The sequence below is a fragment of the Cherax quadricarinatus genome, chromosome 68 (assembly GCF_038502225.1).
Source record: "Cherax quadricarinatus isolate ZL_2023a chromosome 68, ASM3850222v1, whole genome shotgun sequence".
Classification (NCBI taxonomy): Eukaryota; Metazoa; Arthropoda; class Malacostraca; order Decapoda; family Parastacidae; genus Cherax; species Cherax quadricarinatus.
This window is the reverse complement of record NC_091359.1, coordinates 9622530-9648170: the sequence shown is the minus strand read 5'-3', so window position 1 is coordinate 9648170 and position 25641 is coordinate 9622530. Positions and strand designations below refer to the sequence as shown.

General features: G+C 41.8%; 1 protein-coding gene across 4 annotated transcripts in view; it reads left to right on the top strand.

Moving 5' to 3' along the window:
• LOC128697766 (pleckstrin homology domain-containing family G member 5) overlaps positions 1-25641 on the top strand; it is a 1323529-nt gene that overhangs the window by 263677 nt on the left and 1034211 nt on the right. The window contains exon 1 of one of the 4 annotated variants that reach the window (XM_070099659.1): positions 4513-4609. The exons of the other annotated variants lie outside the window; for them this stretch is intronic. The gene's annotated coding sequence lies outside the window, so the exon portion shown is untranslated. Of the gene's footprint in view, positions 1-4512; positions 4610-25641 lie in introns of those variants that run through there. 4 annotated transcript variants of the gene reach the window in all.

Here is a 25641-nt window from a genome sequence, read left to right as displayed (position 1 = left end):
CACCTTGATCTGTGTAAATATTAACTTTCCAGTTTTATTAAATAAATTGGTTTCCATACAGTAACTAGAGAATGTCTCGTCTGATCTTCTGATGTGTTCAGTCCATCTTAAGACTGATGGAGTGAACACATCGACTCCTGGCGGAGGGACTGATTTCCTCAAACTCCTCATCCACTGTTCTCCTCTGTAGGGATTGCTCTGCGTACGAGGTTACTAATTCAGTTTCTTTTGTTGTTTTTCTCCACTTGGTTTAATTTGTAAATTCTTTGTTTAATGTCGGTCAACTTTTATATAATCTAGTTATCTCTTCATTTCCTCTTTATATTTTTTAAGTCTTTTGCTCTAGTTATTTTTCACATCCTCTTATAACTTTTTATGTGTACTTTATTAAGATTTTTCGCTGTGTTTGTTGCCTCTTCGTATCGTCATTCTACCTCTGTGCTTGGAATTATATAATTGGAAGAGATAATTCTCTGCCACAAGGTTAATAGAGTTTGATATAATTTAGCTCATTAAGTAATTAACCTCTGTAACCAGGTAAGAAAGTTCACCTGGGATTAGTAGAACATTTCAGTCATGTGAAGGTCAGGGTCGTCTACAACTAACCCAAAGATTGCAGGTAAATGTACATGATGTTTGGTCCTTCTTGAACCATTGTAAATAAAGGTTTGATTCATATTAGTGGTAGTACACAATAACAACAAATTGCAGAATAAGACATGTGCAACATGTGGGTTTCCTTATTGCAGAAATATTTCGCCTGCAACAGGCTTCTTCAGTCGAAATGTTTAGTCAATATAGATATCTAAATGTTGCACAAGTCTTGTTCTTTAATGATTTGATAAACTAGTCTAGGACGGGTCAAACATTTTCCAATTTCATCTTTAATTTCTAGGTTAGTTGTGAACTGTTTTCTACGTTCTTGTCTTTTAGGATTACCCTTCAGTGCCTACACGGGATGTGATATCAGTATTGAACATAATAGCTATAAGTCTAGTATGATGAAATAACAATTGGTGCAGACCAAACCTTTATTACAGACAGTATTTCGGGAACACGTTTGTGACTTAATAAATCCCACTGTGTTCGAAACATGTTCTGTAATAAAGATATAAGTCAGACGTATAAGTCTGGTCCAAAAACGAGAAGAAACCAGAGGAAACCTGATCACAACTTATAAGATACTTAGGAACATGCACAAGATTGGTAGGGGCAAACAGTAATAAGAGAAAAAATAACAAGGAAACACAGCCGAAGGCTGGAAGTGCCAGTGAACCAAAGTAACATTAAAAATACTTCTTCCAGTGTGATGGTAGCGAGTTCATCAGTGCATTAGGAAGGAGTGTAGTGAAGGGCAACTCCATACATGGATTCGAAGGAAAATATGACGAAGCTCAAAAAGGGGCAGGGAGTAAACCACACCTGGTAATTGAAGTACAAAGTTGGGTCCAGGGATCTAATACTCCAAGACACAACTAGGTACATATATACAGGAACTGAAAGACTTGTTAAAATAATGGTATTCAGTATTGACAAGAGGAATTAAGAGACTTGTTTAGCACTTGGTTAAACCACGGTAAGGGTGATGTTTGAACTCATGGCGAATCGTAAAACTCCAGGATAGTGCGTAAGCCACTCGGCCAACTGGCTACAATAAGATTCTTATAAGTATATTTATGCATCATAGGGAGGTTAGCATGGGTCCATGGTTTGTTTGCAATCGTGTTATTACGATTTAGTGAGTCATGAAAACACCTGGATAGCTTTATTTGAAGACATTTCGCAAACCAGTAACTTTCCAGTTCAATTCCGAGATGATATCCGAATATATTCTTCGTGTATCATTTTTGTATTGAATTGGCCAAGCGTCTTCAAATAGAGATACGCAGGTGTTGCACATGTATCTCATTCCTCACCAGAAGACTTCGTTATCAGTCAAGTGAAAAAAATATAAATTAGACCCAAGAACTGAGCTCTGTCTTCCATCTTACCATCAGATGAGTAGGCGAATATGTAAGTATATATACTTACCTCTCCATTATATTATATGTAATCATTTGTTCACAATTTCTGCCATGTGCGTGTGCTTGTGTAATTTTTTGTGAACATTGTTGAAGAAAGTGCAAAGTTGCTCTCTCATAGTGCAGGAGGCTGACCAGTGTGTACCAGTCGACTCATTACTCGGTCTAGTCACTACCTTAGACAGACAGCAAAATATATCTTATTTTCATTTAATTATCAGCAGGTGGATTAGCGTTACGGCAGCAAATTAGGATTTTTTTGTGCGTATGTATGTATGTATTCACTTATTTGTGGATGCAAGGGTTGAGTCTCAGTTCCTGTCGTACCTCTTAACCTCAAACAACTAGGTTCACAAGTTTCCTGTCTCGTAGTCCCTGTCGACTCTATCCTTAAAACTGTGTATCTAGTCTGTTTTGAGTTTGCTACTACTACATGTTTCCTGTTTCTGAATACCCTGACGCTGACATAATTCTCCCTAGGATTCCTGTGACGCTTTAAATTCTTTCCCTGTTCCCAATCTGTACCTCGCAGACGCTCCCTGGGTGCCCCATCATGCAAGTTTTCTTCGTATCTTGTATGTCGTTAGCAGGTCTCCCTTGGCTCTTCTAAAGTTAAGTTGGGTTAGGTAAGGTATATCAGGAAGCAGAACAGGTGTTTACTGACACGAGTTTGCCATATGATGACCTGCAGCTGGATCTTTTGGCCATCGGAGCGAGGCCTTCCGCTGGCTTACCGGTGTGGGTGTATGCGTGCTAAGCAACTTGTGCTGACCTCTTAACATTTCTTATCTCGGTAAATTGTTATATTAACAGAGTTCTTGCTGTTGCATCATTGAAGTAAATTTAAAATTTTATTTCGCGTTCTTGTATTTTAGTGCTGTATTATGTTGTATTTTTATTATTGTAGTAATTTCAGTGGTTGACACGGAGTCAGTGTCATGTTTTGTTATTGTTCAAATGTTTCTCTTTCAATAACAGTACTACTACTAATAATAATATTTCGACTGCTGCACTGTATCATTATATTTCAATGACAGTTTGGTGGAACAGAAAGCAACAGGTGGATGTTGTATTCATTATCATCTTGGTTATGGCTCACGAAATCGTAATAACACGATTTACAAACAAACCACATGGGTTCTAACCCCACCCGTACCATGATCTGTGTTATGTCTTCATTAAAATTTATCCCATGATGGTACTATTATGATCGTATTATTCGCAGAACTTTATAATTTCAGACATGCGCCAGAGTTCCAAATTTAGGATACATTAGTTATGAACTTCAACGGGAAGGTAAATGTTTTACTCGTATTAGTTTATCGTCGGCACCTGCTGCTGCAGTTGTACTGCATCACCGTAATAAGAAAGTGAAGTTGGTTTTTCCAAGTGTGTTTGAGGTATCACCATGACGTTGGCAGTGAATCAAAATGCAGCACCTGTGTGTGTGTGTGTGTGTGTGTGTGTGTGTGTGTGTGTGTGTGTGTGTGTGTGTGTGTGTGTGTGTGTGCGCGCGCGCGTGTGTGTGTAAGGGGAGTTTGTATGCATGTGTATGTTTGTAGGTGTGCATGTTTGTGGTTTGTAAGTGTGTGTGTGTAATGCGCGCGCGTCCTTTAGCACCTGACGGATAACTGGAGATTTTTTGCATCTTCCACCTTCAGTTGAGTTAGTTAACTTCATGGTGACGAAGGGCTCTTGATCTAATTAATTGGAGTTATCATCCTCTTCCTTGGATCAATCCTAATCACCTACCATTCCCCAGGTGCGATATGATCCCTAGAGACTTAACCGTAAATATAATAATTAGCGTTAGGCAGCAGTGTTGTGGTCTTGTGCGAGTGTCTTGAGCCTTTAACACTTAATATATCTGCAACACAGCAAAGACTGTCTTGAACATTTAACACTTAATGCATCTGTGACACAACAAGGTTTGTCTTGAGTACATAGTATGAAAGATATGTGTGACACCTAGCAGGGGATGAGTGTGGTGAGTACTTAACATATAGCATGTATGACACATGGAAGGGGGCGAAAGTTGTGAGTATTTGAGGTATACATAGCAGTTAATGTATCTTTGACATTCAACAGAATGTCAAAGATACATTAACTTGACTATATAAAGTTTAATCTATGTGGCACATAGGGTGTGGGAGTTCCTCAGTGCATATTAGTTAATATATATTGACACAGCAAGGAGTGTGTCTTTAAATACATAACACATGTCACACAGCGGACCTGCAAGCCTTGCTCCTGGACACCATTCCCGGACGTATGATTCCTGTATCAGTGGATCACTAGTTACGTTCACCCAAACTACTTTTATCAAATAAAATAATTTCACGAAATACCACTAATGAAACTGATATGAATGGAGGTTTAAACAGTACTTAATTTATTAGTTATTTAGGCTTGGGTTATTAGGAAGGTGATGTGGTCCCCGGCAGCGCGGTACAAGAACAGCAGCACCTGTGGAGCTGTCATGATACAAGTTTGCAAGTGTCAGTGTCCCTAAGGTGGTGTGGGAGGGTGGTGTGTACTGTATGGAACTTCTCGCCCTCCTTGAGTTACTCTATGTAAATATATGTTTAGTAAGTGTAATGATGTGTTAGTCTTGTGAGAAAAGTGCGCTGTGCGATCAATTTTCACCCGAGTGATGACCGAGAATATAACAAGTGACATTTAGCCTACACCAGAAATGTATTTGGGGCGCTAATTAAAGTGACTAGTAAATATAACAGCAGAGGATGGACTGTAACAGTGTGACTAGTAACGGAACAGGAACTCGTGTGTAACAGTATGACCAGTAACATAATAGGGATGACCACCTGTATGTAACATTGTGATCAGTAACAACAAGATAGGGAGGATTCTACTTGTGTATAGCAGTGTGACCAGTAACAATAGGGAGGACTACATGTGTGTAACAGTGTGGCCCGTAAAATATTAGAACAGAAAGAACTGTCTGTACATAGTGTGACCAGTAACATAACAGGATAGGGAAGACTGTGTAACAGTGTGACCAGTAACATAATAGGGAGGACCCTACCTGTGTGTAACAGTGTGACCCGTAAAATAATAGAACAGTGTGATCAGTAACATAAAACAAGATCTCTACTTGTGTGCAACAGTGAGACTAACGTACACACAACAGGAAGGACTCTGCCTGTTTGTAACAGTGTGACCAGTAGTACTGTATAAGATGGCAGGCAGGACTCCGGTGAGAGTGCTCAGCCACCGGGAGGAACATATTATTTTGAATTTATTCGAGAGGAACCATTACCTGATGCAGGTGTGATTCAAGTGCTGATATTCGTGAGGGTACCGTTGGCGCTGTAGCACGGACATAGTTAATTCGAGGAACCGTTGTTTTGCAATATAGCAATGTTACATGCACTGAGACGTGTGTATCAGTGTACATAAACCCTTGTCTGGTGGTATCCTGGTAATATGGTCTTAATGACCGTGTAGTTGCTTAGTATTAATTATAGTATATCAAACAACTAACAGAGTAGCGTGGCTTCGGCAGGAAGGTCTCGCTACCTGTGTGTTCAGGTAACAATAAGTGCCCCGAGATACGCCCTTGTCACCTAGGGTAAAAAACTACAAAAAAGTCCTCCTACTGTTTCCCTGAACAGTGATGACTACACAGTCGTTTCACTATATCCAAGTATCCAAACTTTAACAATATATTTTTATTTAGTTAAATTTACGTAGTGTTACAATTAAACAATGTATATTTTCTGAAGATATAATATGGATCTAGTGCATAATAATTTTATTATTATTATTATTATTATTATTATTATTATTATTATTATTATTATACTTCACAAATAGATTTTTCCTTAGGGAAACTTAATTTTATCAGGTACAATAGCAAGACCATTGTAGTGTCAGGATCTTGATACAGATGCGAAAAGATTCACTAGGCTTGTCGTAATTTAATGTCAGAAACTGTGTCCGGAAATGGAAAAAAAATTATTGTATGGGAATTGTAGTTGTATCAGGATAATTGTTGATGTGTGGAAGTAGTTGTTGTATGTGAGTAGTTGTTGTAAGTAGGGTGTTAGTAATTGTTACATGGAGGTGGTAGTTCTTCTATGGGGATTGTTGTTGTTTGGCTGTACAGGGATTGTTGTTGTCGAATGAGGATAATTATTGTGGGTGCTTGTTGTTACCCAGACATAGTGATGGAGCAGTGTGCGGGCTAATGTTTGCTCTTGTCGGTTCTGAGTGTAATATTTTGTTGTATTCTTCAGGAGATTTGTCTTGAAATGTATTTTTAGTGTCTTTGCGTAGTAAAATTTGTAATACTGAGGTAATGGCAGGGAATTACTCCACCCATCTACTTTTCTCTACTTCATTAATTGCCCTTCTTCCTATTTCACTCATGTTTTCATCCTCTTCCCTATTTCCATATTTCCCTTCCATATCTATTTCCATCTCTCCCCTCCTTCCATCCACCTCCGCGTCTATTTCTTCTCTCCCCCGCCGCTTGTACTGCATTACCCTCTTATAACCCTCTCCCTTCGTGGCCTTCACATTCTCCTCCCCGTTCTGTTATCCCCCTCATTCTCTTCCCCTACTCTTCTCTTCACATGTCCCCCTTCCATGTCCCCAGCCTTGCTCGCACGCACCCTCCTCACCTCTCTCTCTCCCCCTCCTCACCTCTCTCTCTCCCCCTCCAGCTTCCTCTCCCACCCTACCTGTTTCCCTCCAACCTTCCCTCCCTCTACTACCCTCACTCTCTTCTGCCCCTTCGCCCTTATCAGTTCAGAAGGTGCTGCATAACTCACAGGTGAGAGCATAGCTTGAGAAATATGTGCCTATTTCCTTACACCTTCTGTTGCCCCTATCTACCTAGCAGTAATAATAATTACCTGTGTGCTAGCCGACTATTGTGGGTTGCATCCAGGCAAAAATGTCTTGGAAAACTCCAGTCCTGGAATGTCATGTCTTGTGCAAGACGCTCCAGTCCTGCGTAAAAAAACTCCAATACATGCTGAAATATCATAGCTTGTGCAAAAAGATGCTCATCTGTGTTTAAGAAAGCACCAGTACCTGCTGGAAGTATTTAAGTGTTGAGTGTATATCTCATGATCCTTCAAGAGTAAAAAAGGCACAATACCATGACTACCACTACTTGCCCTACCTCTTCCACTATCTGCACTTCATTTTTTGTATTTCTCCATCTTTCTCACGTCCCTGCTCTGCACGTGTGTGACTAGATAATGGTCTAAGTCGGACCGAAACGTCGTCATAAGTTTCTCCAATGTGCGGGTTGTTTGTGTAACGATTCTCTTTTAATTCACTTGTTCTCTCTAGGCTAGAATACTAACAGCCCCATTCAAGGCAGGTGAAATCGCAGATCTAGAGAATAGGCTAAGACCCTTCATTACACATATTAGTTCAGTTAAACACCTTTAATTCTGGTATCATTTAAAGTCCCTGGACCTGTACTTCCTGGAACGCAGGCGAGGAAGATGCATCATAATTTACATCTGGAAAATCTTAAAGGGACTGGTCCCAATTCTGCACACACAAATCACTCCCTTCGAAAGCAAAAGACTAGGCAAACGGTGCAGCATACCCCAATGAAAAGAAGGGGCGCCATTAGTACACTAAGTGAAAATACATTAAGTGTCCGGGGCCCAAGACTGTTTAACAGCCTCCCATCATACATAAGGGGAATAACCCGTAGACCCCTGACTGTCTTCAAGAGGGAACTGAATAGATATTTAGTGCCCGATTAGCTGGGTTGTAGCCCATACGTTGGATTGCGTGGGGCCAGCAGCAACAGCCTGATTGATCAGGCCTTGATTCACCCGGAAGCCTGGTCGGGGAGCGGGCCGCGGGGGCGTTGATGCCCTGGAACGACTTCCAGGTAGACTTCAGGTAATTAAAAGCATCTCCTCGGTTCCACTTGTGCTCTGCGGGAACTAGACGTTCAATAATAACCACAGTAACAGTGTAAGTCGTTGCCCTGGTGCTGCTCAGTGGTGAAAATTAAAAGTTGCGAGGGAGAGGGTGGGAGAGAAGGATGGTGAGAAAGAAGAATGGTGGGAAAGGACAAAATAAAGTTGAAACAAGGAAATCAGAGACGAGAGAACCGCAAGCCTGTATTAGAAAAAGTAATTTTTCCTCATTGAGAGCTAAATAAAACTTAAGCTGAGCGAAACGCTGTTTTTTTTTTATAAAGGTTTACTGTGTCTACATGTCTTTGGTTTGCTACGTATCTGGTTTACTACGTGTCTTTGGGCTGTATAGCCCTTGTGGCTTAGCGCTTCTTTTTGATTATAATAATAATACGTGTCTTTGGTTTACTGCATGTCTTTGGTTTACATGTAATTGGTTTACTTCGTGTCGGCTTACTGTCTGTCTCAGATGGTTGCTGGAAGTAATTCTTGCCTTTTTTTTTCTAAATCAGGGCACTTCCTATGATGTATGCACGTGATGTTACAGGGTGAGCGTCCGCCATATTGGCGGTCAAACGTGTGCAAGTGATGGTGTGTTTACCTCTCGTGAGTAGCAACAAAATTGTTTGAAGAATAATACTGTACATTACTACTATTAAAAATAAATGTACACTCTTAGTGTTTATATAAAAATTCTGAAGCACTCGTAAAGTAAATTTTTATTCGTAGTTTGCGTTTACGTTTTATAACAATGAAAACTAATTTTGCACCCTCAGAGTGGCTATTTATTGTGCACCCGTAGCTTATCCTGATATCATCTCTCCTTATTACCCTCTTCGCATATTCCCCCTCTCTATCTCTCTCTTCCTTCTGCACAATCTCCGGCTCCCCAATTCATCGCCTATTCACCCCTGTAATCTAAACCCTTCTTCCCAACCTGTGTTTGCTATTCTTCGTCAGTGTCGAGTTAAATTTCACTCCAGGATATTCCCTTCACACTTGATCTCACAGTAATGCCATTAGTTGCATCACTGATCCTCTCAACTGTCCCGGTAGTTATGTAATTGATCTTCACCGCAGTCCCAGTATTGCATAATTGATTCTCACAGTAGTCCCAGTAGTTACATAATCCTCTCAGCAGTCCCAGTAGTTACATGATTATCATAGCAGCCTCGGTGGTTACATGATATCAGGTTTCTTCTCGGAAGCAAATGTAAACAGTTATTACTTGTCCTAGGTAGATATACGGTTGTTTGGTGAATGAGGAGCCTCGTGACAGCATACATCCCTTGTATACAGGTAAATATGTACTTATGGACCAAGTAAATAAACTTATATTCATGGGTTGTACAAGTGAATGTATTCCATGAGGGGGGCATTGTACGTAAATATGCACTCATGGGTCTTGCAGTTAGGTAAGCAAATGTGCACTCATGGGTCGTGCAAGTATATATGCAACTACACAAATAACCCACATAAAAGAGAAAAAAAACTTACAACGACGTTTCGGTCCGACTTGGACCATTCAAGGCACACTGGACGTGTGAATGGTCCAAGTCGGACCGAAATGTCGCCACAAACTTTTCTTATTCCTGTGTGCCGATTATTTGTATATTGTTCCAGTCACGGTATTGTGCCTTTTTGTTTTTTATGTATGCAGTTATTGTTTTAACAATGGTTTAAGGAATGAGGTTTAATAGATTGTTGAATACAACGTATTATAACGCTTGTACTCGGTAATCAGACTGTTCCCTTAAGAACTACTCTGAGATACCAGTCGTGAAGGTTATCACCAATAAAGTGTATTATGAAATCAATGACTCCTAGTGCTTGTAGCTTTGCCTGGTGGCCACGTTATCATGCACTGTCAAAGGCACCAACTATGTCTTGTGCAACATTGTAAGTGAGCGTGGTTTAGTCCAGTAACTGGTGCTACATAGTGGAGAGATTCAGCAGATTTGCTGAGAACAACTTTTTTTGAAATTACATAGATTACGCAGAAGTGATAGTGAAAACTGTTATTTGCTGATTATTGTCTCAGTTTTTACCCAGTGATTGACGGCAGAAACAAAACTTTATGGCACCACTGAGTTTTTATTTCTTGGTGCCTTCCGGCACCAAGAAGGCCTAGTGCTAGAGGTATGCTAAAGTATCAGTAGCGGTAACCATCGGCAAATTTTTATGGTATCGGTATCGATCTAAAATTTAGTATCGGTAGCGGTCTCGGCAAAAGAAAATTGGTATCCAATCCCTACCAGATGCTGAGTGGAGCTGATAGAGATGAGTGAGGAGCAATGCCAGCTGATCGTACACCCACTTGGTTGTCTCTGTAGACCCATGTCTGCTTTGTGTAAACTGCTTTACGAAACTGGACTGCCTCTTATTTCATTGTCACATCTGGAACACTTACGACAGTTCTTGTCGCACCATGCTCTAGGAGTATGGAACTTGTATCTTAGCTACAAAATAGTCTGGCACTATGTCATCCTTTCTTCCCAGTGTCACTTTCTCTTTAAGTGTTAGCTTCACCTTGACATCCGGCCAAGCAGTAGCTGCCCCCCATTCTGCAACCAGTTTTTGTTAATTCTGTTGTGGATATAATATCTTAAAATGTACCTCCAGCATTTGATCTCAGCTGCCTCACATCTACGGTAGCCAAGCAAACTGTTCTGAAAGCTTTTTCACATCCTATGATTTTTATTCAACAACCGGCCCTTTCCCACCGAGGCAAGGTGGCCTGAAAAAGAAGAAAACCATAAAGTTACCTTCTTTTTACACTTCGTAATTTATACAGGAGAAGGGGTTACTAGTTCCTTGCTCCCGGCATTTTAGTCGCCTCTTACGACACGCATGACTTACGGAGGGATTCTAGATTTTATATATGTAATTATTATGTGAAGCACTAAACCCAGTAAGTCATTCAGCAAATATAGAGCTGAAGGCTCGACCTTACGTATGGTCAGCGACAAGTATATATTTCCTCTTCCCTAGTTTGCTTTTCGTCACAGACTGTGAGGAACGTAATTTAGTATAAACTCTAAAATGCTCTTGGTGAATGCATTTGTTTGGTTAGCATCACCTTGGAATATAACGGTCTGTGTAATGACGTCAAAGTCTTTAAGGAGTGGTCAGTTTCCCCTTCTCCCAGCAAGGCTGGCCGTCGTCTTGTCATCAATGTCGAGGTTGGGAGACTACTCTCCCGTTTTCGCATCGGCCACACTCGTCTTACGGGTATCTCATGGAGAGGCTCCCTGTTCCTCTGAGAATTGTCAGGTTCCAGTATCTGTTAGCCACATTCTGTTGGACTGCCCACATTCAACGAGCACGCAGAATTTACTTCCAACGTCGTCACCTCTCTGCTGCTCTTTCTTTGCCTTCCCTTCTTGCTGATGGACCCTCCTCTAATCCGGACACTCTCATTGACTTTTTGACAACTGATTTACTCCACAACCTCTGATGTGATACCTTTAGCACTCCCCTCAGCCCTTTCTACCTCAATCTCTTGCTACCCTCTATCCCTGCACTATCCACTGCTCCCCTGTACTCCATAACCTACTAATCGTCCCTCTCCCCTCTTGCTACCCGATACCCTCACATCCTTCCCTGCAGCGCTGTATAGCCCTTGTGGTTTAGCTTTTTTTTATTATAATCCCAGCAAGGCTGTGCAAGTTTATTCATCTTAAACGGTTGGCACCTTTATTGCTGTGGGTCCAACCTTGTGCTTTGACAAGCCAAGGTATCTTGGTAGTGTGCAGGCAACTTTCCCCAGGAAGGTCAGTTAATTCAGCTGTTGATGAGAAAATGTGATTTATGAGAGAGAATGCTTACAAAATTTGTTTTCACACATAAAATACAAGCTTATCAAAATCCTATATAGAAAATTTACATCTAGTCCACATATTTTAGATCCATGTTTAGACCACATTTCGTTCCGACCTAGACCATTATCAAGCCAAGATGGACCAAACGACGTATGGTCGTTTGGTCCAGCCCCGTGTATTGTGACTTACTGAGTAAGTCGTAATAACAATGGCACAGTTCACAGAAAGAGTGGGCATCGAACCCATGGTAGGCGAGTCGTAAAACTCACAGGTCAGTGTACACACTGGCCAGTAAGTTTTAAGACTCGCTTGCCATGGGTTTGAATCCCATCCGTTCTGTGATTTGTGACTTTTATTCTTCTGTATGGAGTACTGTTTAAGTATGATCAAAATTACGTTTCAGTGAGAGATATGATGCAGTTAAAGAGTTTTTGCAGCTTGACTAGATCTTTACTCAGCCATTTACCTCTGTACATTGTGCAAAATAGTACGGAGGTCGAAGGTTTCAACGCATAGCCCAAAGAGTGTAATTCCCAAGCGATCAGGGATTACAATGTCAATGCTTTAGGTATATATAAAGCTAGTTACTAAGTTCACTTAACGCCACTGAGACTACCTGTCATGTTGCAAGCACTAGATGTACCCAGCAATCTGAGCAAGATTCTCAGGATTCCCGTCATCCAGAACGCTTTGGGAGGGGGGGTGCCTTTATGCTAGCGGAGGACACTTTGATTCAGTAAGAATTGTACTTATACAACTGTTCCTTGTATCGAACTTGATCATCCCATCCTTCATTCTCTGGATGATTCCTTCGGGCTTCTCGCTTCCTCAGTATATAATTAAATAGTTCAAAAATCCTCCAATACAACAGCCTGTAATAGCGTGACAACGCACCAACATTTCTAAAGTAATCATGTAATGTTTGCAGATTGTATGCTGATATACTGATATGCTGATATACTGAATAACTGAACCTTATAAATTGTATATCCTATATGTTACTCACAATTATATCACACAAATGTTAAACCTAGGACCCAATCTAACTTTATTATTTTTTTAAATACACTACCTAACAGAATACTCCATTCGACTGAATGTACAGCAATGCAAGCAACCATATGACCTGTCTTTGTAATACTCATTTGTGCTTTATAGTTATCTGTTTACAATAATGTTTTATCGCTGATTTCATCATTGCTTAGTTAATCTTAAGTTAATTTTAAGCCAGCCCGTAATGCTATGCATATAAGTGGCTTTGGCATGCTGCTCTTACCTGTATTTTTTGTACCTCTGTATGTATGCTTAAATTACTAAATAAATAAATAAATAAATAGACTGGCTGCACATGCTCGCAGTGACTAGGTACACAGTTGGAGTGTAGATGTGTGTTCCTGTGTGGCAGCTATTGTGGTCGGTAGACTACTACTGCCTGTGGTCTTGTTTAGAGAACAAAACCTGTATAGTAAGGGTAGGGGTAGGTATCTAGGGCACCGGTGTGGGGTGTGTATCTAATCTAATACTTCATGCTGTGATCGGAGCTGGATTTGCCTAGCCTCCTCCACCCTTCGCATTTACTCCTTCCAATATTGTTAAGTAAAATAAGCCTTCTCGTTCTTTCCCTCTCCTCTCACTCTTTCCCTTCTTCTTTCCCTCTCCTCTCACTCTTTCCCTTCTTCTTTCCCTCTCCTCTCACTCTTTCCCTTCTTCTTTCCCTCTCCTCTCACTCTTTCCCTTCTTCTTTCCCTCTCCTCTCACTCTTTCCCTTCTTCTTTCCCTCTCCTCTCACTCTTTCCCTTCTTCTTTCCCTCTCCTCTCACTCTTTCCCTTCTTCTTTCCCTCTCCTCTCACTCTTTCCCTTCTTCTTTCCCTCTCCTCTCACTCTTTCCCTTCTTCTTTCCCTCTCCTCTCACTCTTTCCCTTCTCCCCTCTCCTCTCACTCTTCCCCTCATCCTCCCCAACCCAATTTATAAAACCACTTTCCCTCGGAAATTTGTAATAGTGGCGCTAGTACGGTGATGGTGATGATTCCTTCCCGTTCACTTGTACGCATCTACTGTATACTTTACCTACTTACGTATTTTTCACTTGTGTGCATCCATTATACACTTCACCTATTTATATTCACCTGTGTGCATCCACTGTACACAACACCTATTTATGTTTACATGCACCTATTTCTGTTCACATATATTCAGAAATGTCCGTTTTGTACACAGTTGTCAGTGGTTCATCGTGTTCTTATGCATTTTATTCACTCTTCATCTAGTTTCTCAATAAGTTAGTGCTTAATAAATTATTGTTCGTTAATTGTTCATGTCTACTAGTGTTTATTTAATAGTTCAGAACCATCACTATTCTCACACGTGTTTATCCACATGTTTACTATTATCACAAGTGTTAATAAACTTATACATTTACGTTTGATGAGTTTGAAGAGTCTCTCCAACTCCTGGAGCCCGACCCTGGTCTAGGCTTGTCTGGTGCTTGCCTGGTCAACCAGGCTCTCGAACCGCTGCCCCACATATCCTTCACAGCCTAGCTGATCCGACACTTGGTGGAGATACTTGTCCAATTTTTTTTTCTGAAGAGTTCTGCACTTGTTCCAGCAGTGTTTCTGATATCTTCTGGTAAAATGTTGAATAATCTGAGACCACGGTTTTGGCAACTAATTAGACGTTGTCGATGTAGCAAATTAACGTCATTGCGTCAGCTGTTTCAAAGTGTTTCTCATTTCTGAGTATCATGTAGATTCTTTATATCTTCAAATAAACTTAAAGCTTTCATTTTTATGGCAATTAGTGAACATGGAGAGTTACGCCGATGCATGTCCTCCATCGACATTAAGTGAGGACTTCCTGTATATATATGGAAGGAGTCACAATAAAACTCATGATTACAAATGTTAAAAATACCACAGCGAAAATAGGAAATATAACCAGAGCGTTTTCGTGTGTATGCACACATCTGAAGATGTGTAAGCACATGAAAGCGCTCAGGTTTGTTTGGTTGGTGATATATCGAATCTAATGTTCTTTCGAAAGGTAAAAGTCATGCCGTAAAAAACTCGTCAAATGGGGGGATGGGGGATGTTTTTGTTTGGTCAGTGTGATTATTTAAAGTGTTATAACATAACTGATAATTATTCTCCTCTCTTCCCTTCCTCCTCTGCCTTCTCCGAATTGCGGTGTGATTTTTTTTTCTTTTTCAACTTTTCCTCGTTCAGCGTTTTTCTTTTACTTTCTTAGTTGTATTTTTCTACTGTTGTTGTCTGCTGCGGCTGCTAGTGTTTTTATAGTTGCTGTTTCTACCGAGGATGATGGTGCTACAATTATTGCTGCTATTCGTACTACTGTTTTTGCTGCGGAAGTTGTTGATGCTGCTGCTGCTGCTACTTTGGTGTTGCTGCTTCAGTTATCTAATGCTAGTGCTGTTGCTGTTGCTTCTACTTTCGTGGTTGCTGCTGCAGTTGTCTAATGCTAGTCCTGCTGCTGCTGCTCCTTGTATTGATGCGCTGCTGCTGCTCCTTGTATTGATGCTCTGCTCCTGCAGCAACCGCACAGCACAACTGAGATAGAAAGCCGATTTTTGTTCCCGTGGGCGGGCATAAAGTAAAGCCTATTGACAATCCGGCCAACATGCAGCGTGACCGTGTTTGTGGATGGGAAGTGGAGGATGGTGCTTGTGAGGGAGGGGAAAGTGAATGAGTGTAGGAGCAGGTGGGCGAGTCGATAGGTGATCTGGTGGTACTCTCTCAATCAGAGCCGACACCGCCTGGATGCGATATGCGTCCCAATTCCTCAGTGTGCATCTTTAATGTACAAAAGATAGTGGGTGCTCCTCTCATGATTTTGGAACGTTTCTCTTATTTTTCTTGCTCTGTCATATTTTGCCGGAGCCCTTGTTCCATGTGAAGTTCTGATCACCGGCTTAAGTGAAGAGCTTCCTCAGCGTCTTGTGTGAATCAAGTTTTCTCAACGTCTTGGGTGAGTCGAGAAATTTTCAGTGTCTTTCGTAAGTGTGAAGATTTCCTTAATGTTTTGGGTGAGTGAATATTTTGTGAAAACCGGGAGTCAGACTGTGTACCCCAGAAGCCGGATGCCATTGTGAAGATCACTTGCGACGTTTCGACACACCAGGAAATCTCTTGATTCGTTGGTTTTCATAAATAACCGCACGCTGATATTAGTGCTAATGTAAATATGGAAAATGTAATGCGTAGATTTATTTACACTCAGCCTCTAGTGATTTATGGTTCCTTATGAGAAAGACTGTACTGGAAGGTGTTCCTGGGGTCAACGCTCCAGCGGCCTCTTGGTGGATCAGGACCTGATCAGCTAGGCTGTTATTGCCAGCCGCACGTAATCTGTCGTACGAACCACAGCCCGGCTGGTCAGGTACTGACTTTAGGTGCCTGTCCAGCTATCGTTAGAAATGGTAATTCCCAAGTGATAGCACCTCCAGCTGTGCTACAACTTTTTGAAGTTGCCGTAGCTGATGAACTCTTGACGAAATACTTGACGATATCCTCATTACCCTAGTGTAGTGTCTCGGCTAAGGTTGACAGATTTAAATACCTTATTTGAACCCCATCCTGCGTGATGGAATGTGACAGGAAAACAGTTACAAAATATTGTAGCAGCACACTGCTGATGTATACAACTTTGTTGAAAAAATTCTGGTTCATTTTCCCCCTTGTGACCTTCTTCTTTGAGGTTATGCATTTTACAACCCCTTCTATTATTCATAATATAATTCCTGCTTTCTCTTCTATCTTTTTCCTCCACTTTATCTTCCTTCGTTCTATACCTTTTGCTCTTATCATTTTTCTTTTTCTTCTTCTCTCTGTGCCTCCTTTCTTCTCTTCCTCCTACTCCACCTCCTCCTCCTCCTCCTCCTCCTCCACCTTTTTACATTATGCAAATCATTTAGCACTTCACTTTCCTTTCCCTTGCTCTTCGAAGCCACTCTCTCTCCCCGTGTTTATTAACTATTTGTCTCTTGCATTAATTGTATATAATGCTGGTGTTGGAGAAGTGTAAGATCAAAGTGGGGATTTTTTTAGTGTTACTTAAGGTGATACTGATAAACAACGTTCTATACGAGCAGTAGCCAGCATTGACTTGAATCTAGTATATGTATCCGTCTGGCGCACACATGCCGAACGTTCACATGAACTTATTGCACTTACCAAACGTTCACATGAGCCTTATGAACGTGTTAGGCATTCATATGAAATGTTCAATAGGTAGAGTTGAATGGTAACTCTAGGCCTTTTGCGTTGTAGTCAACACCACCGGTCTCAGACCGGGTCGCGGGGGCGTTGACCCCTGAAACTCCAGGTAAAATTCCAGGTAAACCGTGTTGATTGCAACACGAGAGGCCTAGAGCTATCATTCAGTTTTCCCGGTGGCTATATTGCATCTTCTATAGCTTGTTCGCGAGTATTGTATGTCCATATGTCTTACCGAATAGGTAAAACTTGCGATTTTGGCTTAAAAAGCAACACTTGTCGTGCCGAATAAGGCAAACGAAAATTTGTGTATGCAATAATTTCGCAAAAAATATCATTCTGAACCTAAAGCAAAAATATATATATTTCATTGTGTTCATTTATTATTAAATTACTGTAAACTTATCTAAAATATATTTAGTTGGATTAGCCTTAATTAAATTGCGCTTGTTATAATAAGGTTAGGTAATCTGAAACCAAGACAACAGTGCATAAGTGTTCGCAATAAAGCTAATAGAATCCTTGGCTTCATATCAAGAAGCATAAATAATAGGAGTCCTCAGGTTGTTCTTCAACTCTATACATCCTTGGTTAGGCCTCATTTAGATTATGCTGCACAGTTTTGGTCACCGTATTACAGAATGGATATAAATTCTCTGGAAAATGTACAAAGGAGTATGACAAAGTTGATCCCATGTATCAGAAACCTTCCCTATGAGGATAGACTAAGGGCCCTGAATCTGCACTCTCTAGAAAGACGTAGAATTAGGGGGGATATGATTGAGGTGTATAAATGGAAGACAGGAATAAATAAAGGGGATGTAAATAGTGTGCTGAAAATATCTAGCCTAGACAGGACTCGCAGCAATGGTTTTAAGTTGGAAAAAATTCAGATTCAGGAAGGATATAGGAAAGTACTGGTTTGGTAATAGAGTTGTGGATGAGTGGAACAAACTCCCGAGTACAGTTATAGAGGCCAGAACGTTGTGTAGCTTTAAAAATAGGTTGGATAAATACATGAGTGGATGTGGGTGGGTGTGAGTTGGACCTGATAGCTTGTGCTACCAGGTCGGTTGCCGTGTTCCTCCCTTAAGTCAATGTGACCTGACCTGACTAGGTTGGGTGCATTGGCTTAAGCCGGTGGGAGACTTGGACCTGCCTCGCATGGGCCAGTAGGCCTTCTGCAGTGTTCCTTCGTTCTTATGTTCTTATGTTCATAAAAGTTTTCTGAGGTTCTTTTGGTACAAAATTATTAATTTTTACATTAACATAAGTGAAAAACATAACTTTGTACGTATAAGAGAAAATTTTATAAAGGACTTAATTTTAAATTAGTTCTTGCTAATTGACCAGTTTTACCTATTCGATACGACACGCACACACACACTATATATATATATATATATATATATATATATATATATATATATATATATATATATATATATATATATATATATATAATATGTGTGTGTGTGTTACATGAATATATCAATTATGAATATTGGTTATTATTGTACTTACCAGAAGTTCATAAATGTCTAGTGTACATACGGGACGTTCCCATGAGTCTAGTATACACACCAGATGATCCCATGAGCCTAGTGTACATACCAGACATTTTCATGGGCCTAGTTTACATACCAGACATTCCCATGAGCCTAGTGTACCTGCCAGACATTCTCATTAGCCTAGTGTACATGCCAGACATTCCCATGAGCCTAGTGTACATACCAGACATTCTCATGAGCCTAGTGTACATACCAGACATTCCCGCGAGCCTAGTGTACATACCAGACATTTCCATGAGCCTGGTATACATACCAGACATTCCCATGAACCTAGTGTACATACCAGACATTCCCATGAACCTAGTGTACATACCAGACATTCCCATGAGCCTAGTGTACATACCAGACATTCCCAGGAGCCTAGTGTACATACCAGACATTCACATGAGCCTAGTGTACATACCAGACATTCCCATGAGCCTAGTGTACATACCAGATATTCCCATGAGCCTAGTGTACATACCAGACATTATCATGAGCTTAGTGTACATACCAGACATTCCCATAAGCCTAGTGTACGTACCAGATATTCACATGACCCAGATTTACTCACTAGTTCACATGGTTAGTGATGCCACTGGCGAAATTTTATTTATATATTTTTATTGGTTGAAGAAATCCCACTTGTTGTAATGTTACTTATATTGGAGGATACCTGTCTTCTGATCTTGGGTTCTTGTTTATACTTTTTACAAGGCTTGATCCTTCCCGTGAAACGTAATTAATCTGCACCGTAATTGATTTTGATTAGAATGATGAGGTAAATGGGGAATCTGGGGGAGTCCAGAGGGAGGCGTCTCCTCTTGGCAGTGTGGCGGAATGGCTTTTGACAACACCGTAATTGCATTTGTGAAATTGCCCTTGTTGAGGACATGGCAATTGAATTGTTTCTAATTTTAAAATTGTAAATGTTCTTTATATATTTTCCGAGTATTATTTTTATAATTACTTGAAGTCTTTCTTCGGTCATTGACTGCGACAACACTGTACAAGGTTCTGTTCTATTTCCAGAATAACTACGTTGAAATTATCAGTTCTCAAATCTTAGCATCCACTTAACTAAGCAGATCTGTAGCTCAGATCATTTTGCAGCCTCTCCCTTCCTTCAACGGTTCCCCTTCTGTGAGATAGACTATGGGAGGAATCTGGCCGAATTTGAATATAACAGCTAAACAGTAGGTTCGCCGGTATTATCCGGCCCGAGTGTTTTCTAGATGGTGACCCGGCGTAGCAACTGTGACAAGTTTTGTATGAGATACTTTGGTTTTTAAACTGGCCTTTCTGTACGAACCTAGTAGGTTTAGCGTTCAGTTATGATTATAATAATAATTAATCTAGCCGTCTTATTGTGTCCAGTAATTGTAAATTTTTATTTCTCGTGTTAAACTGTACTAAGAATACCAGGTTGGAAGACAGTGAGATAAATATAATAGTTGTAACTCTTAAAGTTTTTTTTTACAAAGATGGTTGTAGAGGAAGAGCTAATTGTCTTCATTGTTTTTATGATTAATAATTGTTTGGTTCACTTAAAAAGATTACTGTACTGAACACCTGCTGCTTGGCTGACTACCTCACCTTCAACCTCATGTCTTTTTTATTAGTGTATAGTAATGATAAAGCCACTGGTTATCAAAACGTCTATATAATAAAGATACCCACTTCTTGCACATATATCAAATTATTCAGCTAGCCGTTGTTATATACAGTTGATGTTATGTTCTCGTTAGCGTTCAGTTTAATCACTAATTTATGAATTTAAATATTCTTGACTGATGGTGAATATGTTACGTACAGTATTTATGACCTTTATGAAATCGCTAGTCTTCCTGTATATATACAATGTGTATATTCCTCCTTTGTATACAGGGATCACATCTGCAGCTTTCCAGCTGTCTGGTAGTTGCTTCGTTTCTGTTGACTTTTACATTCCCTCTATGGTGTTTGTGTGTTTGTGTTTGCGTGCACACTAGTGTTTACCTGTCGTGACCACCTGTCAATGGTTCCGAGGGCCACCGACCCCACAGTTATTGGCCTGATCACTCAGGCTATTTGTGCTAGCGGCATGCAGTTGATTGTTAGCACAACATCCTGGATGATCTTTAGCTAGAGGAAACTGTACTTCAAGAGGAAACTGTAAAGTTTCCCCTTGAAGTACGTCTGTAATTTCCTGTGTGTGTTTGCAGGTGTTGTGTGACTCCTAGTTTCATGCTTTGTTTTACGTATTGCAAATGGTACTGGGATACCCGAGTCGTGAATTCAGTTAGTTTAAACGGTACTTAAAGAGAAGAACATTGTACCAGACCAGCGTGTTGGTTACTTGATAAATTCAACAAATGACAACACCTAATTACTGACACCTGACGTGACACGCCTGTCTACTGACACCTGACGTGACACGCCTGTCTACTGACACCTGACGTGACACGCCTGTCTACTGACACCTGACGTGACACGCCTGTCTACAGACACCTGACGTGACACGCCTGTCTACTGACACCTGACGTGACACGCCTGTCTACTGACACCTGACGTGACACGCCTGTCTACTGACACCTGACGTGACACGCATGTCTACTGACACCTGACGTGACACGCCTGATTTTGAAGACTGAGAAGGCCACGGGAGTTTTCGATTTATTAATCTTAAAATTAAAATTACTTGGCACCTGCCCTTATGATATGACCCCATTAAGTGGTGTCGGCATTCTCGTGGAGGTGCCTGCCAGACGGTGTGTCTGGCAGGCATGAAGGCGAGGTAGCCCATCATTATATGGGGAGGTACGACTTGCTCATAATGGTCTCACTGATTTGAGTGATATTTAAATTACAATAAACCGGTGTTCAATAAACCAGCCGAAGCTGCTGATTTTTTGTGCACCCCCTATCACCCCTGGGGAGGTTAGGGCAGTATATGGATGTGCAGAAGCCTTGGAACTAGAGAATAATAGTAAATTAGACGCATGTGCATCACTTGGGTATCTTTACTGTGGAAACGTTTCGCCACACAGTAGTAGCATCATCATTCCAATACAAAAAAGAATGTTGAAGATCATAAGGATTTTGAGGTAATCAGTCCCTTCAGATCTTCACAATTCTTCTTTGTATTGGAGTAATGAAGCCATTGTGTGGCGAAACGTAGCTCTCATTGCTGCAGAAGTGGTAGTGAAGCTGGTAGGTGTGGTGGTAATGAGGCTACTAGCAGGTGTGGTGGTAATGAGGCTACTAGCAGGTGTGGTGGTAATGAGGCTACTAGCAGGTGTGGTGGTAATGAGGCTACTAGCAGGTGTGGTGGTAGTGAGGCTGGTGGAAGATGTGGTGATAGTGAGGTTGGTGGAAGGTGTGGTGGTAGTGAGGCTGGTGGCAGGTGTAGTGGTAGTGAGGCTGGTGGCAGGTGTGGTGGTAGTGAGGCTGGTAGCAGATGTGATGGTAGTGAGGCTGGTGGTAGTGAGGCTGGTGGCAGGTGTGGTGGTAGTGAAGCTGGTGGCAGGTTTGGTGGTAGTGAAGCTAGTGGCAGGTTTGGTGGTAGTGAAGCTAGTGGCAGGTTTGGTGGTAGTGAAGCTGGTGGCAGGTTTGGTGGTAGTGAAGCTGATGGCAGGTGTGGTGGTAGTGAGGCTGATAGCAGGTGTGGTGGTAGTGAGGCTGGTAGCAAGTGTGGTGGTAGTGATGCTGGTAGCAGGTGTGGTGGTAGTGAGGCTGGTGGAAGATGTGGTGGTACTGAGGTTGGTGGAAGATGTGATAGTGAGGCTGGTGGCAGGTGTGGTGGTAGTGAGGCTGGTGGCAGGTGTGGTGGTAGTGAGGCTGGTGGCAGGTGTGGTGGTAGTGAGGCTGGTGGCAGGTGTGGTGGTAGTGGGGCTGGTGGCAGATGTGGTGGTAGTGGGGCTGGTGGCAGGTGTGGTGGTAGTGGGGCTGGTGGCAGGTGTGGTGGTAGTGAGGCTGGTAGCAGATGTGATGGTAGTGAGGCTGGTGGCAGGTGTGGTGGTAATGAGGCTGGTGGCAGTTGTGGTGGTTGTGAGGCAGGTTGCAGGTGGGGTGGTAGCGAGGCAGGTTGCAGGTGTGGTGGTAGTGAGACTGGTAGCAGGTAGTGAGGCAGGTTGCAGGTGTGGTGGTAGTGAGACTGGTAGTGGTGGGTGGGGAACAGTGTCTTGTGGTTTACCACGGTGGTGATCACTGCGAACTGGATCTCTTGTGTGAGGAAGTGTGGGTGGGAGGGACTGTTGGAGGTGGTGACTGGAGAGAGAATGTGGAGATGGAGAATGATGACGGTGGTGGAGGTAATGTATTAGAAGGAAGGAAGGTGCTGAAGGAGAGGGAGGTATCTGTTACAAAAGAACGAGGAATGTGTTAGAAGAGAGATAGGAAGGAATTAAAGAGAAGCAGGAAGGTGTTAGAAACGATAGAGGAAGGTGTTAAAGGGTAGGGAGGGGGCATATTAGAGGGAAGAGAGGATGAGGAAGAGGGGTGTGGGGAGAGTTATCGGATGGGCGTTGTTGCGAGGCTAATTGGCGGGCGTGATCATGTACGTAGGGGCTGCTGTACGTAGCAAGTGGCAATCATGATGTCACCTTGTGTTGTAGTGTTACGGTTTTTGTACATGGGTTACATTATTAGGGTGGTGGTTGTACATGGGTTATATTTTTGGGGTTGTTGTTCTACGTGGGTTAAATTATTGGAGTGGTGGTTGTACATGGGTCATAATAAACATTTTTAGAATATTTAATGTTGTCAAATTAAATCATAATGTTTTTGGTCAAAATGCATTAATTTAGAATTTAAGTTCTAAATCTCAAGATTTTTTAAACTTTTCATATATAATTTGAATAATAAGGGAAGTATTAGATTTTCATTAATGGAATGTGTTGCAACTCTTGGTGACTTCATAAGGAATTGCTTGTGTTGCACTGAAGTTACCTTGTCGATTGATAAGTATGTATAGGTCTATCAAACACCCGGGTATAATGGGAGAAGTAATGTAAAAGATACACTGTGCTGATTCAGTTACTTTTATGGGCACAAGGCTTCGTTCCGTCTGAGATATGTCAGGTCACCGTGAAGAACAAAAAGGCACAATACCATGACTGGAATAATACACAAATAACTCGCACATAGGAGAGAGAGGGGCTTACGACGAAGTTTCGGTCCGATTTGGACCATTTGTAAATGGTTCAAGTCGGACGGAAACATTTGTAAATGGTCCAACTTGGACCGAAACGTCGTCGTAAGCTACTCTCCTGTGTGGGGATTATTTGTGTATAGGTCACCGTGATTTGATAAAGCTAACTAAGCGTTCTCAATAAAAACTTATTGTGCAACTTGTATCTTTTTTTCACTACGTTCGACATTACGTCATCTAAATCCAAGAAATGTTGAGGATACGTTGTGTTTTCCGTTGTGAGGGGCGAAGTGTTTGCTTGTTGCTGAAAGTATTGAGACAACCGGTTTGAACTTCAAGCATGGCACCTGTGCGGATTCCTCGACGTATGTAGGACTGTTATTCGTGGAGTTGCGTGAACAATTTCGTAATTCGTGCTGAACCACTTGAGACGTTAAACCCTTGGGGTAACTTCTGGGAGTCAGCGCCACCGCCACACTGTTATTCAGTCACGTGTGCTCACGCTGGCTGCAAAAACTGATGTATTCGCCTATTTGTAAGTGCAGGGGTCCAGTCTCAGCTCCGGGTTTCGCCTTTTAGCTGCATACAACTGCTGTCACTTGTTTGTTACATGAATCATTGATAAAGTCGTAAATATCCGTAAATATCACTTGCTATCTGACACCTGTCATAACACTGTTGTTCAAGGCGTTCATGTACATGGATAATGAGAACCTTCAAAACTAGGGAGGCCAAGCCCATGATGACACTCTTCAGGTCACTTGTTCTATCTAGGCTGGAGTATTGCTGCACACTAACAGCACCTTTCAAGGCAGGTGAAATTGCCGACCTAGAAAATGTACAGAGAACTTTCACGGCTCGCATAACGGAGATAAAACACCTCAATTACTGGGAGCGCTTGAGGTTCCTAAACCTGTATTCCCTGGAACGCAGGAGGGAGAGATACATGATTATATACACCTGGAAAATCCTAGAGGGACTAGTACCGAACTTGCACACGAAAATCACTCACTACGAAAGCAAAAGACTTGGCAGACGATGCACCATCCCCCCAATGAAAAGCAGGGGTGTCACTAGCACGTTAAGAGACCATACAATAAGTGTCAGGGGCCCCGAGACTGTTCAACTTCCTCCCAGCACACATAAGGGGGATTACCAACAGACCCCTGGCAGTCTTCAAGCTGGCACTGGATAAGCACCTAAAGTCAGTTCCTGATCAGCCGGGCTGTGGCTCGTACGTTGGTTTGCGTGCAGCCAGCAGCAACAGCCTGGTTGATCAGGCTCTGATCCACCAGGAGGCCTGGTCACAGACCGGGCCGCGGGGGCGTTGACCCCCGGAACTCTCTCCAGGTAAACTCCAGGTAAACCACTGTGAAAAAATAGTGAACTAAGCGTTTACCTGATTTCTCACATTATCAAGGAACTGATAAATAACAAAAAGGCACAATACCGTGACTGGAACGATACACAAATAACCCGCACATAAAAGACAGAAGCTTACGACGACGTTTCGGTCCGACTTGGACCATTGACAAAGTCACACTAACAGAGGAGGAGCAGGACGGCTATATATAGGCAGGAAGAGGTGGAGGTAGTAGTAGTGGAAGTAGTAGTAGTAGTAGTAGTACAAGAATTGTATATAATACCGACAGGATGAAATGACACATGCACAACACCCGGGCATCCCCACCGTAGACGTTTCGCCATCCAGCCAGCCACTGGATGGCGAAACGTCCACAACAAAGACAACCAGACGCCGTACATGTGTCTAATTTCATCAGTAGATGTAGTAGAAGAAGAAGAGGTAGTAGTAGTGGTAGTGGTAGAAGTGGGAAATAAGGAAGACGAGCCAGTCAAATACAAAGGAAGGGGAGCACTGCAAGAGAGCTAGAAACCCACAGAGGGAGAGCAAGCGCACCGAGGTGCGTGAAAGGGGAAGTGGTGAAATAAAATAAAGAAGGAACAGAAAC